Source organism: Cavia porcellus, unplaced genomic scaffold (assembly GCF_034190915.1).
Source record: "Cavia porcellus strain 051 isolate PalLab524CR breed Dunkin Hartley unplaced genomic scaffold, mCavPor4.1 scaffold_26, whole genome shotgun sequence".
NCBI classification, from domain to species: Eukaryota; Metazoa; Chordata; class Mammalia; order Rodentia; family Caviidae; genus Cavia; species Cavia porcellus.
The window spans coordinates 55,309,590-55,325,437 of record NW_026947509.1 but is presented as its reverse complement, the minus strand read 5'-3'; the positions used below and the strand labels follow the sequence as shown (position 1 = coordinate 55,325,437).

The 15,848-nt window shown below is 42.6% G+C and overlaps 1 long non-coding RNA gene across 1 annotated transcript; it reads right to left on the bottom strand.

Annotated features, from left to right (window-relative positions):
* Positions 1-503: 503 nt before the first annotated feature.
* On the bottom strand, positions 504-5,415 carry LOC134473345 (uncharacterized). The gene is made up of 3 exons (XR_010043595.1): positions 5,223-5,415; positions 4,660-4,876; positions 504-1,565 (listed from the first exon to the last, which is right to left on the bottom strand). It is a non-coding gene; the product is annotated as an uncharacterized LOC134473345 (long non-coding RNA).
* Between the last annotated feature and the right edge of the window lie 10,433 nt (positions 5,416-15,848).

Here is a 15,848-nt window from a genome sequence, read left to right as displayed (position 1 = left end):
AGAAAAACAATGTGGTACTGCTAATGTCAACATTACACCATCTACCAGGATGTGAAGACACACACACACACACACACACACACACATATATATATATATATATATATATATTTTTTTTTTTTTTTTTTTTAACCAGGGATCAAACTCATGACCATGCACTTGCCAGGCAGATGCTTGTGCAGCTAAGCTAAATTCCCAGCCCAGGACATATATATTTTTTGTTTATTTGGTACTGGGAATTGAACTCAGGACTTCAAACTTGCCAGGCAAGTTCTGTACTGCTGAGCTGTATCCCCTGCCCTAAACAATGCATAGCAATCAGATTATCAGTTCTCTGTCTCTCTCTCTCTGTCTCTCTCTCTCTCTCTCTCTCTCTCTCTATCTGTGTGTGTTCTTAGAAGCCAAATCTCAGTGTCATCATTATTCTACAAACCTTAAACCCACACCTATCTAAGTCTTACATTCTTGTGACTACCAAGTGAAAATCCTGGTAAGTACAACAGACTTATGAATGCCTTCAGTTCAGATAGTGAGATGTCATAATGAACATTTTCAAGTATGACTACTGGTACATGCAATGTCAAGTACATTTACTTGTATTATTTGTTTCATAATATATTTTATTTTTATTTTAAAGAGTATAAAATCAAGAAAAATAAAATAGAATAAAGCCAATCAAAACAAACCAGTATAAGTGGCACAGGACTTCAAAACAATAGGAAACCAACAGTGGTTACCATAATGCCTCTTGTTACCTTCAAAATAACTGCAGATGCCTTCAGACATTGTAAAGATCAAACAAAACAAGACAGAATACAACTAATAAAAACAAAACAATGAACACAATAAAGGGCTTCAAAACAAGATAAAAGTAAATCCAAATGGCTGCCATAATATATCTTGTTATTTTTGAAATGGCTACCCATGCCATTGGATACAATAAAATTAAACAAAACAAAACAGAATAAAATTCAATCCAACAAAACAATGAAAATGATACAGGACTTCAAACCAAGATGATAGAGAATTAACAATGGCCACCACCTTCAGAAGGAGATTCCCCCATAGCTGCTACATTGTATGTTGTTATACTCTGAATAGATGATCAGACCACCCGCTTTAGATGGCAAAGTCAGTGAAAACCTAAATATTACAAACATTAAATTGTGTTTTATCTCAACAGCCATCATCGCAGCCAGGGGTTTGTTTGGATCAGCCGGTCCCTTATGGCAGTGGGGTGAGGTTGGCTCTTCTTGTCTCCCAGCCCACATGCTGGAAGAGGCTGGCATCTGGCCCTCCCCCTAGCTGCCTGCACATAGTACTGATCGCAGGGAGGGCTTGCTCCTTGGTGACTTCTTGTTCTCTTCCTTCTTCTGTTTCACAATGTCTTGTAGCATATCTGCTGTTACAATTTCCAACATTAAATTGCAGTGCTGGCGTTCTATCCAGTGAGTTTCACTTTTGCCAAGATCCTCATTATTTTCTGACCTAATTCTAGCTTTGCATTGTTCAGACATAGGTGATAGAACTGTAGAGGGGAGGAAGAGGAGGAGGACTGGCGGCAGCTGAAAAGATAAGAAGTATAAAATATAAGTAACCTTTATTTTGGGAATGCGGGGAGAGACACCCCCAACCCCCTGGGGTGTGGCATCTCTACCCCGGGGCTGGCGATCTCTCCGTGGAACACGTGGAGTGAGGCACATAAGTAGCCTTGGCCTGGGGTGGAACCTAAGGGGCATTAAGGATGCACAGGTAGCCTATTGGTCTTAGTTTGGCGCCAGAGGTAATTTCTAAGGGTGGGGGGAGATAGGGGCTCCTTGGCTTTACAGTATCCGGCCTGGGCCAGTAACCTTTTCATATCCCATCTTATGATTATTATGAAAAGGGGCAAAGATTTCTCTCTTTAACTACTTCCTGCTGGCTGAGGGCACTGTACTGGGGTCTAGGGGAGTTGACGGGATGACGGTTGATGTCTAGGTAGAAGCTGGTACCAGGAGTTTTAGCCAGGACAACTTCACTGGTGAATGCACGTATGTTAGACTGAAAAAACAAAGAGACAAGATGTTATGAGGAGACATGGCACTGTCATATTTATGGACCCAAGTGAGGTAGAGGGAAAGATATCTTTGATTTAGACATGTAATTCTATCAGGATGATGTTGAGGTAGGAACATTTTTATGGCAAGGCAGAATTCTGAAAAATTAAACGTGGGATTAGGAGGAGTGAAGTTATGAGAGGTGCTTATTCCCCCATATGAAAGCATAAAAGTTAAAAGGTAGGTAGGTAAGGCTTGTGTCTGGTATATATGACATTGGAGTCTGTAGACAATCCTGTTAGAGAGTCCTGCTGTAAAAATGATCATTAATAGAATGTAAGAAATTAAGAACCAAAGTGGACAACAAAACATGAAAACCTGTGAGTCGTAAGGCAGAGATGAGTATCAAAAGGATGGTTAGATCTAGGGCCTGAGTGATGTGAAACCAGGATGGCAGTTTAAAAGGGAATAAAAGCATTTTAAGATTTAGGACTGGGACCTGTATAAAAATGGGCCCTGTTTGTAACTGGCATAGGTTGACCTTTAATACTCCATGAGACATTGAGGATTTATTAGCCTAAAAACTCAGTAAGAACTCTGTATATGTGGTCTCTTATGTCCACGAATATAGAGAATGTCTTACCTTGAGAGTTTTAATGTGACCTGGACTCTGAGACAGACACCCACAAAGACCCTTGGCCCCTGTGACCTGTGAGGGCTAGAAGTTAGGATGGCCCAGCCACTCTCTGGTGGTCAGGATAGCCCAACAGTTCTGGAGTAAGGTTTTAAAGAATGTCGCAGCAATTTTGTCAGTGACAAATCTGGCAGTGACCTGTGAGGGCTAGAAGTTAGGATGGCCCAACCACTCTCTGGTGGCCAGGATAGCCCAACAGCCCTGGAGTAAGGTCTCAAAGAATGCAAGGATGGGGCATTTTTTGTCTGATGTCTTCTGCTGCATTTGAGTGTGGCCAATGGCGGGAGGGCAGGTAGCTTTACCTTGTGTAGATTTGTCTGTCTCAAAACTGTAAGTGTTATTTAAAATACGAAAAACTATATCAAGGTCTCTGTGGAGCTTGAAGGTCAAGTTTTGCCTTGTTGTTTGAGATCTGGACTATAGTAAAAGTTATCTGTAGAATTAAGTAAGTATGTAGGAGCTTAATATAAAAAAAATAGCCTCCCTTGAGTGGAACTGAATTGTAAAAAAAAAATATTTGAGCGGAGCCACGGGACTTTGGAAATGTGCAGTGGTTAAGGCAGTTTGAAACTGTGAGATAGATTGTGCCTGTAGGAAGAGAGCAGAGTTGTGCTTGGGGTGGGGTGAGCGCCACCACACAGTGTGCAGGGGCGAGCTGACATGGAACATGCAGAGTGGGCAGGGCGAACACTGGGACATAGCACACAGTGGCGGGCAGAGATCCCACCTAGAAGCTGCTATGACGGCACTAAGACAGCGCAGGGAAATAACGTATTTCAGCTGCGATGGTGCATGGGGGGGTGGGGCTCGGAGGCCCACAGTGGTGACCAGAGGCGGCGCCTGGCGCCACGGAAGGATGGCGGCGGCGGTGCGCACCAGGCACTGCAGAGGGACAGCGGCGGCGGCGGCAGCGTGTGCCCGGCACCATGGGGGGGGAGTGGACGGCGGCGGCAGCATGCGGAGGGACGCTGGCAGAGCTGCAGCAGTGGTGGGGCTGGGAGACACATAGCCTGAGGCCAAGTGGGCTCTGCTCCCAGAGGCACAAGACCGGCAGCCAGCGAGAGGCAACCTGTAGGAGCCGGCGCGTTAGTGAGGGACGCGTGGCCCAGGATGCGGCGCCAAAAGCTGAACCCGTGATGTGGACAGTCTCGCGGGTATCTCTCGGCGGTGGAATGAGCCAGCACCGACACGAATGAGCTGGCGCGGCCGTGGAATGGGTTGGATGAGGAGCATGAAACTGTGGGGCCCACAGAATTGGAGTGCGATGTGAGAGCAAAAAGAAAAAAAAGCTGTTTAAAATCTAAAGCAGTTTTATGTGAATCTCTTATCGTCTGGTCTCATTTTAATCTCGGCGGCGGGGGATGGGTTGGTGCGCACAGGAAACAAAAGGAAGCTGGCAGCGTGGTGGGGGGGAGAGGAAGTGCCCACCTGGAAACAGGGAGACGCTGGCAGTGCGGTTTGGGGGGAGGGGCAGTGGGAGAAAAGGAGGCACTGAGAAAAACTCCGAAAGGCTGCAAAGGAAGAGCTGTTATCTCTTTAAGTGCAGGGAGAGGGAGGGATCCTGGAGGAGACAAAGGGACAGGGAAGCTGGCGGGAAAGGGGCACATTTTTAAAATCTGGTGTTGGGTCTAGCCCATGGGGCTACAATCAGATGAGGCAATGGACCGTGGTCTGTCAGGATTTAAAGTCATCACACTGTACCCCAGACCGACGGATTGGCTATATAAAAAGCTTTAAAGTGAGGGTCTCTCGGTGTGGGCTGTCCAGAGTGGACATCAGCTTGCCCAGAAAGCCCCAAAAGCTCTGGAAAAAATGTGAGGGCCTAGGTTTGGGCTGTCTAAAAGATGTGAAAGGGTCACGAACCCACACAAAGAGGGGAGAAAATACACGTGAGCCTGGCTCAGTGGCTGTCTCCGGGGAGTTGCTCACCTGTGGTAATTGGTGGGTGTTGTTTGAGAAGCAGCAGTCAAGCATACAATTTCTGAGTGTAAAAGTGAGGAATTACAGGATGAAGTCTGGTGGGTCTTGAACAGCAGGGGACTCAAAACTGGGAACTAGCCCCAGGAGTCTCTCACCTGCTGTTCCCAGTCACGGCACCATCTGATTGAACTGTAGAGGGGAGGAAGAGGAGGAGGACTGGCGGCAGCTGAAAAGATAAGAAGTATAAAATATAAGTAACCTTTATTTTGGGAATGCGGGGAGAGACACCCCCAACCCCCTGGGGTGTGGCATCTCCACCCCGGGGCCAGCGATCTCTCCGTGGAACACATGGAGTGAGGCACATAAGTAGCCTTGGCCTGGGGTGGAATCTAAGGGGTATTAGGGATGCACAGGTAGCCCATTGGTCTTAGTTTGGCACCAGAGGTAATTTCTAAGGGTGGGGGGAGATAGGAGCTCCTTGGCTTTACTGGCTACAGTATCTGGCCTGGGCCAGTAACCCTTTCAATAGGTAGCTGTTTTGCTGCTTTTCACCTGGTCGAATACGTACTCACATTGCTGTCTCTTTTGTGTCCGGATCAGTCAATTCTTGTTCCATTTCACTGTCACAAACTCTTTGGCTGGAAAGGTCAACATGGTCATCATCAGTCCTCTGCTCATCTGAAGACTTGCTTTCGACCTCCTGCCCAAACTTGTAAATATGGTTTTTCATGTGCCATTGTACCGAGCTGGACTGATTCTACAAGAAAAATGAGAAGAAAATATTTTTAAAAACAAATCCTAAATGCACAGAAGTTTAACAAGGAGTATTACATGGGTAAACTCACGTGGGAGCTCATTTACACATCTGGCCATCGTCTGCCATGTGACTGAACGCACAGATGTGGTCCTGTTTTCCCCAGGTGCAGCCACAGTGAGGCACACCTGGCTTCTGTGATGATACAGCACATATTTAAATTACAAAAATGTGCATGGGCATCTTTACCCACCTATGATGCACCCCCTCTCCTAAGCGGCAGGCATGACTGAGGCAGGAGGATTGCAGTGAGTTCAAGGCTGGCCTGGGCTATATAATGATTTCAAAGCCAGCCAGCCAGGATTATGTAGCAAGATCCTGACTCAAACATACATATACATATACATATACATATGTATATATACATCTACATATACGCATACACGTACACAGTTTGGGATGTAGCTCAGTGGTAATGCATCTCTGGGTTCATTGTCTGTGGAAGACAACTGGAGTGACTCCCCTTGAATGCAGAACAACTGCTGCAACTTTGATTATATCCAGACTGATCTCATTATACTGATATGTAGAGAGCTGGCTATGGTGTTTCCTTCTCTCTTCAATTGGCTCTAAGATTGCAAATAAGGCTCACAGAGGTACTGGAATGTAATCTCTAAAGCCATCAGACAGTCTCCTGTTTCCTGGCATAGTGTTCTCTCTAAAATATATAAGTACAGTGGGATGGTTGAGGCAGTCAGCTCCAGGAATGTCAACTGGGTATGAGCCTCAAGGTAGAGAGGCTATGACTCCCCAGGACACAAAAATGTAGGTATCAGAAACCCAAGCAACAGCCTCCTAAAACAATTTAGTTGCTACCTTAATTGAATTATGCAAACTGATCCTTCTGCATATCCTTATCTCTTAATTTTGCAGAGATGCTATTTTCCCTATCTGGCTGGCCAGCTCAAATTACTCACGTAACCCCCCCCCAACATCCTCACTGTCACTCATCCTCAAGCCACTCCTTTCTTCACAAGGTAATAAATTCTGGGAGAGGCCGAGGGTCAGGCCTTTGTCCATGCATCCTCACGGAGGGTTGGATTTAGGACTCCTTACTCTCACTGTGGGTTGGTAGATTGAAATTAACTTGCTGGGATCCCAATACTTGGTTAACTGTACTCAATATTTGGGATTACAATAAATGTCCAGTACTGGGGGAAAAGAGGGAGACAGTAGACCTGGATCAACCTTAAATGTCCTGGTTCAGGGTCTGGCCCAGCACAGAACTGAACTGTTATAGCTGAATGAGTCGAAACAGTCTAGGTTTTTGTGTACAGTGAGGAAAGAATTGCCACGCATATGCTCCGTAGTGAGTGTTAAATAGCTGCTTTTATTGAGGATCCTGGGAAGGCAGTAGCAGGAACGGGGGAGGGAAAAGGGCAAAAAAAGAAAAAAAAATGCCGTGATAACTTAGGTTTCTAGAATTTAAAGGCCAGGCACCTCTGACTTTTGGTGCCTCTTACTGGATTTCTCACTGGTGTCAGTACTGCCACCGAGGACATGGTGATCTTTTAGGCTTTTGTTATTTTATTCTTTTCCTTTTTTTCCCCAAATGGAAGCACGGTTGACCAATTGGTGTAGTTTACAGCTAAATGTAGGGAAGGGTGAGGCTCATTTAGTTCCTTCATTTCTAACTGTGCTATTCCCCCGGAGACTCCCAATCCCAGGAAATCTTCCAGGGATGCTAAAGGTGGAGTCTTGTTTACTATAGGTATTTCTGGCTGAATAGGGGGCTGGCCCTTCCTATGTGGGGACCACGGAACTCTCACTCTGCCTGATCTGGGAGTTTGAGGGAACTGAGCCTTTCCTCTGAACACTTTTTGATGCTCTGTGAATGTGGAAGAGGGTCTGATCTTGAGTCATGGCTGCTATCAGTAGCATGACAGCTGTCAAACAAGAAGAAACAAATTTGAGTAAAAGATTATGTATTTAGATCTGAATAGTAATGGTATCAGAAGAATTAATGATGATCATGTCTAGGACAGTAATCGGGACCCCCAGTTGTAGATATTTGGCCATGACTTACATAGGCTTTTATGGATCTTGGAAGCTAGGTTTTGCCAGTTTTTGTGTTGTATCTCATTATTTTAAACCCACTGGTAAAGGAAGTACTTTGTTTATTTAGGTACAAACATAGCCCCTTTGTCTTAGCTGTTAGGACATTTAGTTCCCTCTGATATTGTCCAGCCACTGCCGCCAGTGGGTCTATTTGGTCTTGAAAGAGGCGATGTTCTGCTCAAGTGGGTCTAGGTTGTCTGTTAGGTTTTCAGGTGGTTGTTGGTGATAGAAGAGAGATGTGATAGGTAGTTATTATTAATTATTTCTATTGGAGGTAGTTTTTGAATAATTTGGGATGATAGAAAATAGGAAAGACCTAAAAGATGTTATGTTATAACTTGGAAGGGCCAAGGATACGGCTCAGAGGCACAGCCCTTCCCTGGCAAGCTCGAAGTCCTGAGTTCAATTTCCGGTACTAAAATAAAACAAAACATCTTGGTTTTTTTTTTTTTTTTTTACTTTTTCTTTTTCCTTTTTATCGGTACCGGGGATCAAACTCACGACTGCCTGCTTGCAAGGCAGACGCTTACGCCACTAAGCTAAATCTCCAGCCCCCAACAAAACATCTTGTAACAAAAGTCTTTGGTAGTATATTTATATAATTTATTTATTTATTTAGAGATAGTAAAATCTTATTTATTTGATTAATTAGTTCTTTTATTTTTTAAGAAAGAAGCTTGATGTTGGTTATTGGTTTGTGAGCTTAAGAAATTTGTGGTCTTTTTTATCTTTTGGTGTCTCAAGTGGTTTGTGTTTTACCCCGGAAAGCTGACTCTATTTTTATACTGACTGGCAGAAGGAGTGGTTAGGAGGGCTATGAAAGGGTCTTTTATTTGAGTAAAAGTTGGTCTTGGAGTCCAGCCTCTTTTTAGGTTTTGACTAGGACCTGGTCACCAGGGCAGATCTGGGGCTGACAATTATTGTTAGACTCTGGGAGTGGAAGAATCTTGCTTGGAAAGTTTTCAAACAGATCACATGATGAAGCCTTCAGGAGGTTTTAGTGTCAGTGAGTAGAGGAGATGTTAAAAGGACCTGTCATAAAATACCCCAAATGGGTGGAGGTTAAGCTTGGACTAGGGCAGGAGATCTGGTCACTAACGGTGGGTTTTTGACACAGTTTGGCTAAGGTCTGTTTGAGAGTTTGGCTTTCTTCACAGTGAAGGTCTTTATGGAGCTGGATTTAATATTTAATTGTCGGTGCCTTGATAACTAACTCCTGGTGTGATTTAGGATGTGAAAGAGGGTCTACTATTACTCTAGATAGAGCTCAGGAGTCTAAATTAAGGAATTATAATTATTAATATTGTTATAACTCGGACCCTGGTATAAAATTTAAGGACACAAGAGACTGAAATTTGGGAAGCAAAGGCTTTATTTCTAGGCCTGGTCATGAGTCTCTGGGAGCCAATTTGGAGACTGCCTGTCAGAGACTGAAGGGAAGACTTTAAAAAGAGGCTGGAGGAAAAAAGGGGGGGGGGACAAAGAAACCTGCAGAGCCATCAAACTTGTTGACCCGAATCTGGAAACTGTATAGCTGTCCACTTAGTTCTGACAACCTCAGGAGCCTCTGGCGCCTTCTGAGTTACTCCCATCCTGCAGATAAGAATTATCTGCAATAACATTTGGAGAAGAAAGTAGAAAGCTAATTATCTCAGGACAGCTCGTTAACACTAACAGGTGGGAAGGGGTCAAAAGTTATAAGAAGCTAAAACTTAAGTTTCACAAAGATCTGATATCTAACTCATTTGATGCATACAGAACAAAAGGAAAGCACCGATTGGGGTTTGGGCCATAGTATTTCCCGGTAATTTCTTTGAAGCTAAACAGTTCTTAAAATTGGGGCAGGCTCATTTTATGACAGATCATCACCGGGTCGGAAAGAGGTCACCAGAAACCCAAATTCTTTATGGCCTAGCCTAGATAGATACGTAAGGGGAGAGGGAGACAATAAGGCACCATACAGAACAGAAAACGGTGGTTGTTTTTCTTTCTTTCTGGGAAGGGAATCAAGGTCAGGTAAAGGGTTAAACTCATACACCAATCTCTCTGCACACAAGGAAGTTACTTCAAACAAGTGTAAATTAGTGGGCCATCCAAATTTTCTTTAGCTCTTTAGCAGAGAATAGAGGCGCCTAACAGTGATTAACAACCCTTGTTAACTTGTTTTAGCACAACTTCTGTAGTTTGTAGGGGGCAACAATGGTTAACATATCAATTAGGTGAGATTCTTGCAATTCTTTACAGAGGAGAGTATTGCTCAACATATCAGTTAGGTCACTTAACATATCAGTTAGGGAAAAAGGATAAAAAAAACACATTTAGTAAGCCACATTGCAGGTTTGCTATAATACACAAAATAATGAAGCTATTTTCTTAGAGTACAACAATATTAGGAATTATAATTATTAGGAATTATTAATTATTAATATTAGGAATTGTAATTATTAGGAGTTATAATTATTAATATTATTATTAGGGTTTCACTATGTAGTTCAGGCTGGCCTCGAACTCACAACAATCCTTCTGCCTCAGCCTCCCAAGTGCTAAGGTTATAGACATAGCCACCTGGGCAGGAATTATATTTTTAAAGAGGATTTTTATAACCTCTAGAGCCTGTTTCTATCTGGTGGGGAAGGCCTCCATCTACCCATTGAAAATGTCCGTGTTTCATAGGAGGTGCATATATCCCTTATAAGCAGGCATGTGGGTGAAGGCTATTTGTTAATATTCTCTAGGGAGAACCTCTCCCTTTGTATTGGTTCAGGTAATGGGAGAGGACGTGTCTGTGGGTTATGGAGGGGGCAGATAGGGTATGCCTTATACACCAGGGTCATAATACTATGGGTTTTAGGTGCTATGAAGAATTTATGTGTTACAGTGGTGATGATGCTGTACACTAGCAAAAAAGAGCTTTGTTATGTTTGTGTTATGTTTGCCAATGCCCAAGTTATATGACCAAATTACTTGTTAATTCCCTTTGCAAACGCAACTATTTTCTACAACTGGACATCCTGGGGCACCGATCACATTGTTGTAAAATAACTATAGGGCCGTCATACTGTTCTGTATGTGCCATCTTCCTGGGTGACCTTGTTGATATGGTAACCACTGTTCCCCTCTGCAAAGGACAGATGTTATCTAAAAATTCAGATCTTATCTAAAAATTAAGTGCTGAAATTAGCTGACAAAGGACTCTAAATTCCTGGGAATCTTCTCTGCCCTCAAGCAAAGGGAAACAAAGATCTTCTTTTTTTTTTTTTTTTTTTTTTTTTTTGTCTTTTTCCTTTTTATCAGTACCGGGATTGAACTCACAACTGCCTGCTTGCAAGGCAGGGGCTTATGCAGTTGAGCTAAATCCCCAGCCCCAACAAAGATCTTCTTAATTGTTCTTTCTATAAAAGTCTGTCTAAATTTTAGGCGAGTTACACAGCTTTGCAAACTCCAACTGCACTGTGTCGCAGGTGCCAGGATAAATAAAAGCACTCCTTTTTCTTTAAAAAGCTTGTCACCCCATTTTTGGACACCATTTTGGAGGCTCGTTTTGGGGGTACAAGAGGTGGTATTTGGCTCTAGATGGAAGGCTTTATTGTAGGGACTAGATGACTTTCTATTATACTCATTGCCACAAATCAGTCAGGGTAAAAAAAAAAAACAGTCAGGGTCTTATACATCACCACTGATCCTTTTGAGTTTGTTCCTCATCATGAACTATTAGAAGCTCTTTTTTAGAATATCTTGGTTCTTCCTTTTTTTTTTTTTTTTTTGTTACTAAGAATTGAACTCAGGGCCCTATGCTTGCCAGCGGGGTGCTGTGCCACTGAGCTGTATTCCTGGCCCTAATGTATTGGTTGTAAATTAAGATCTTGGAATGGAATTATGGGTAGAGTTGTTGAAGGGCTAGAACTATATTGGAGAGGAGCCTGTTTGGCAGTGGAATCCACCTAGAGTTACCCTGGGAGAGAGCGTTTGCGGTGGATAACTGTTAACTCGTGTGGGAGATGTACTGTCTTGAGGAGGCTGAGGATCCCTGGCCTGTGTTTTATTAGAGACTAGTGGCTGTTCTAACGTCTTTTTTTCTTTCTAAATGGCTGCATGTGCATGTACACACAGGATCATACAGGCATATCTGGAGTCAGTGAATATATATTAACCTCTCCCCCTGGGCAAGTTGGAGGACCCAGGCAAGGGTAACAAGGTTTGCCTTCTGGGCAGAAGTTGTGAGGGGAAATCTTCTACTTTAATGACTTGGGTGGGGCTAACATGTCTCTTAATGTCATCTTCTTATCAAACTGCTGTCCTTGGTGAACCAGGTGCCAGCTGGCTCCATTAATGACTGGTCCCTCAGACCTGATGGCTAGCATAATTTGGGGTGATGGTTTGTTTATACTGCATTTTATCTGTGGGTTGGTCGAGAGGAGGTTGGCTGGGTTTAGAACAGTGTAAGACTGAAGAGAAACATCTAGATTTTTAATAGGAATGGCTCGATATTCAGCGAGGTTTCCCCAGTCATCTATAAGGATCTCTTGATTTCTAGAGGAGTCTTCACTTGATGTGGAGTCAGAAGTAAGACTTCGGTGTTTAAGTCATTTTAGAAGCTTCTGGGACTAAGAGTAGCAGCTATGGTTTGAAGGGAGCTAGGCCAAGAAATTGGCTGGGTTTTTTGGACAAATATTGAGTTAGTATTCTCTTGGCTGTGCTATGTCTCTCTATCACTCTGTCACAAAGCAAAAAAGGATTACAGTGGGTAAGGGCCCACATTAAAGCCTGTTTTGAGGCTTTAAAGCCTCTTGTCTATTTTAGGGGTTTGGTTTTTGGTCTTTGAGTTGTCTCACATACTGATTTGGCTATTACTATATTCTGAAACGGAGCATCTACACACAGCAGAAGCCATTTTCTTGTCTTTATTACTGTGAAATATTTATAATAATTAGCTTAATTTAGCTACTTTACATTGTGTATATATTTCAACTTGTCACATTGTACGCTGGAAACATATATAATTTTTACTTGTCATTAAAAATAAATGCCAAAAATAATGGATAGTTATAGTTCCAATTCTAAAATTTTTTTGCCAATTTAGTTTTGTCCAAATCCATTTGATTTTAAGGATAAAAATTTTTTTGAAAAGAAGAAAAAACTACAAAATTTCAAAACACATCAATCAGGGAGCAACAATGGTATATACATTGTGCCTTGTCATCCCCAAATCTTTCACCCAGAGCATAAGATATCTGCATTCAATTGTACAAACAATACCAGTATAAATCTTTCTCTTTAGTGAACTCAGAGAAATCAGTAGTATAATTATCTTAACTATTATTTTTATATACATATACATACACACATACACATTTTTTCATTCAGTTTCTTACAGTAATGAAAAGATATAATGCTTACACATGTGTGTCTTACTTATCTCACTATTGAATATAGTCTCAAGATGCATCCATTTACCTATAAAAGTCTCCAGTTTATCCTTCTTTATGGCTGAGTAGTACTCCATTATATAAAAGTACCATGTCTTTTTTATCCATTCCTCAGTCAATGGGCATTTAGGTTGTTTCTAAGATCTGACTATTACAGACTGTGCTGCTATAAACATGAGTGCACATACATCATTGTGGTATTGATAAAGGGGAATGAAACTCCCAGTGCACTATATGTCTGGTATGAATTTGTGTTCTCTTTTGGGAACATACCTAGAGGGAATAGCTGGGTCTGATAGGACCACACTGATTTCTATAGTGATTGCATCAGTCTGCACTCCCACCAACAGTGGAGGAGGTTCCTTTCCCCCCACAGTCTCTCTGACATTTATTATTGCTTGATTTCTTGATAATATCCATTTTTCTGAGGTGAGGTGGAATCTCAGTGTTGTTTTAATTTGCACCTCTTGAATGACCATTGATGTTGAACAGTTTTTCACATATTTATTTGCTGTTTATATCTCTTCATAAAGAAGTGTGTATTTATCTCACATGCCCAGTTTTGAATTGGGTCTTTAAATCTGGAAGGACTGATTTTTTCAAGTTGTTTATATGGTCTTGATAGTAATCCTTTGTCTGAGGAACAGCTGGTAAACATTTTCTCCCACATTGTGGGTTGTCTCTTCACTCTCTTGGTGGTTTCTCTTGCTGTGCAAATGTTTTTCAACAGGGTGAGATCCCAGTTGTTGATTCTTTGTGATAGTTCCTGTGCAATTGGGATTTTATTCATAAAGTCTTTGCTTGCACCAGTGTCTTCAAGAGTTTTACTACTCTACCTTCGAGCATATTTAATGTTTCAATTTTAATATTAGGATCTTTCATCCATTCTGACTTTAGCTTATTGTGTGGTGAAAGACATGGATCCAGTTTTAATCTTCGGCACCTGTGGAGCCAATTTTTCCAGCACCATTAATTAAAGAGACTGTCTTTCTTCCAGTGAATGTGTTTGGTACCTTTGTTCACTGAACCTCTTAATGGTCCAACCTGCACGTAGAAACCATATAAACCATAGAAAACATCTCTTGCATTTATTCTGACAGAAGAAATACTAAGAGTTGTGATGACTGGTTTTTTTTTGTTTGTTTGTTTTTTGGTTTTTTTGTCTTTTTATCGGTACCAGGGATGGAACTCACGACTGCCTGCTTGTAAGGCAGGCGCTAATGCCGCTGAGCTAAATCCCCAGCCCCTGTGATGGCTGTTTTTTATAGTTACTTTAATTAGCTGTTCTGTTCAGGCATCAGGCATAGGCCTTTCATTTAACTGCCTTTAAACAGGGAAGCACAAAAGCCAGGTGATGATGCCCTCAGGCAGGCTCTTGGACGAGAATGTCCCGGGATGTTTTGTTCTACTTTTTCAACTGACAAATTTCTTTCCATTGAGTTCCCATTTCTCTCCCCATGAGCCAGGGAAGACTGAAATGCTTCTCTGGGATGGAAACAAGCCTCTGGTTTTGCCTGCAGGCCTGCATCCATCCGGACCACTGTACCCACATTTGCCTGGGGCTGCATAAGTGCTTCAAGGGATAGTACACAATTTTCCCTTTTTTTTGTGCAGGAAGAAAGAAAATCCTTCCTTCTCTTGCTCTCCATAAGCCCAAATGCTCTCCAAAATCAGTTTTAGCTCAAAAGACCAGTTATTTAAAAAAGAAAAGAGAGAAAGAGAGAAGAAAAAGAGAAGCGATTAAAAAAAAAGATGGCGACAGCTGGTGCCGAGCGTCATCTCATGTAAAAGTTACGCATTGTGATGTAAGAAGACAAGAGGGCCACTGGCCACATGGCAAGGTCACATGGCAGCACCCATGACCAAAACACAAACCAAGAGAAAGCCATTTACAAACTCGGGTGTCTGGAGACCAGGCCAGATAAGCAGGCCTCACCGCAGTCTCCAGTACCCAAGCTTTGTTCCCTGGCCTGGCCACACCAAAATGGTCCTTCTTGGCTGGCCACAGCAGAGCGTACTCTACTGGCTGGCTGGGCCAACTGTTCTAAGTAGTTGCTTTGGAAATGGTCACCCATCAAAGTATTTCAGATTCTTCTTGCCTCAAGCAAAGAAGTGAGTGAGACAGGCCAATAATGGTGCCAAAAGTTTACTTGTAAAGTGTGGGGTAAAAGGATATGGAAGAAACAAACCCTGCAGTGCTTATTTGGGCCAAAGGAAAAAAGAAAAAAAAAAGGGATAAAAGTAAAAAAGCACCATGCAAACTCATGCACAGTAGTGGCTTTCTATGATGGCCACTCTTTTTATACTGTCCACATGTCCTGGGGGCTTCAGAGAAGTTCTCAATATGGGGGTCCTCCACTTGCCCTGAGATCTTGTGATTGACATGTCTTGTTAATCTTCCCAGCCAACCTTGCTATGTCCTATCTCCTATATTATTATGTGAACCATACCTCAGTAACACTGTTCATAAAAAAAGAAATATAGTGCCAGGCATGGTGGCACATGTCTATAATCCTAGGACTGTGGAGGCTGAGGCAGCAGGATCCCTGAGAGTTTGAGGCTACCCTGAACTGCATAATGAGACCCTGTGTCACGGTTTATGTTGGTGGTCCCCAGGCCTCATGCATTTGCATTGTGCATTTGTGATTGGTTCATTGTCTAGTGCTCAGATTGGAGGTGTGAGTGCTACACTGGCCTAGGGGTGGAACCAGGATGTAATGTAATGGCAGGAAGAAGGTGTGTTTCTCTCTTGCTGTTTCTGCCTTGCTGTTTGCAGTCGCCATGAACTGCGGCCCCGCCATGCTATCCTGCCTTGGAGCCAACTGAGTGTGGACTGAAACCTCCAAAAACTGTAGAAATAAACCTTTCCTTTCCCAACTTTGGGCATCAGGTGTTTTGTC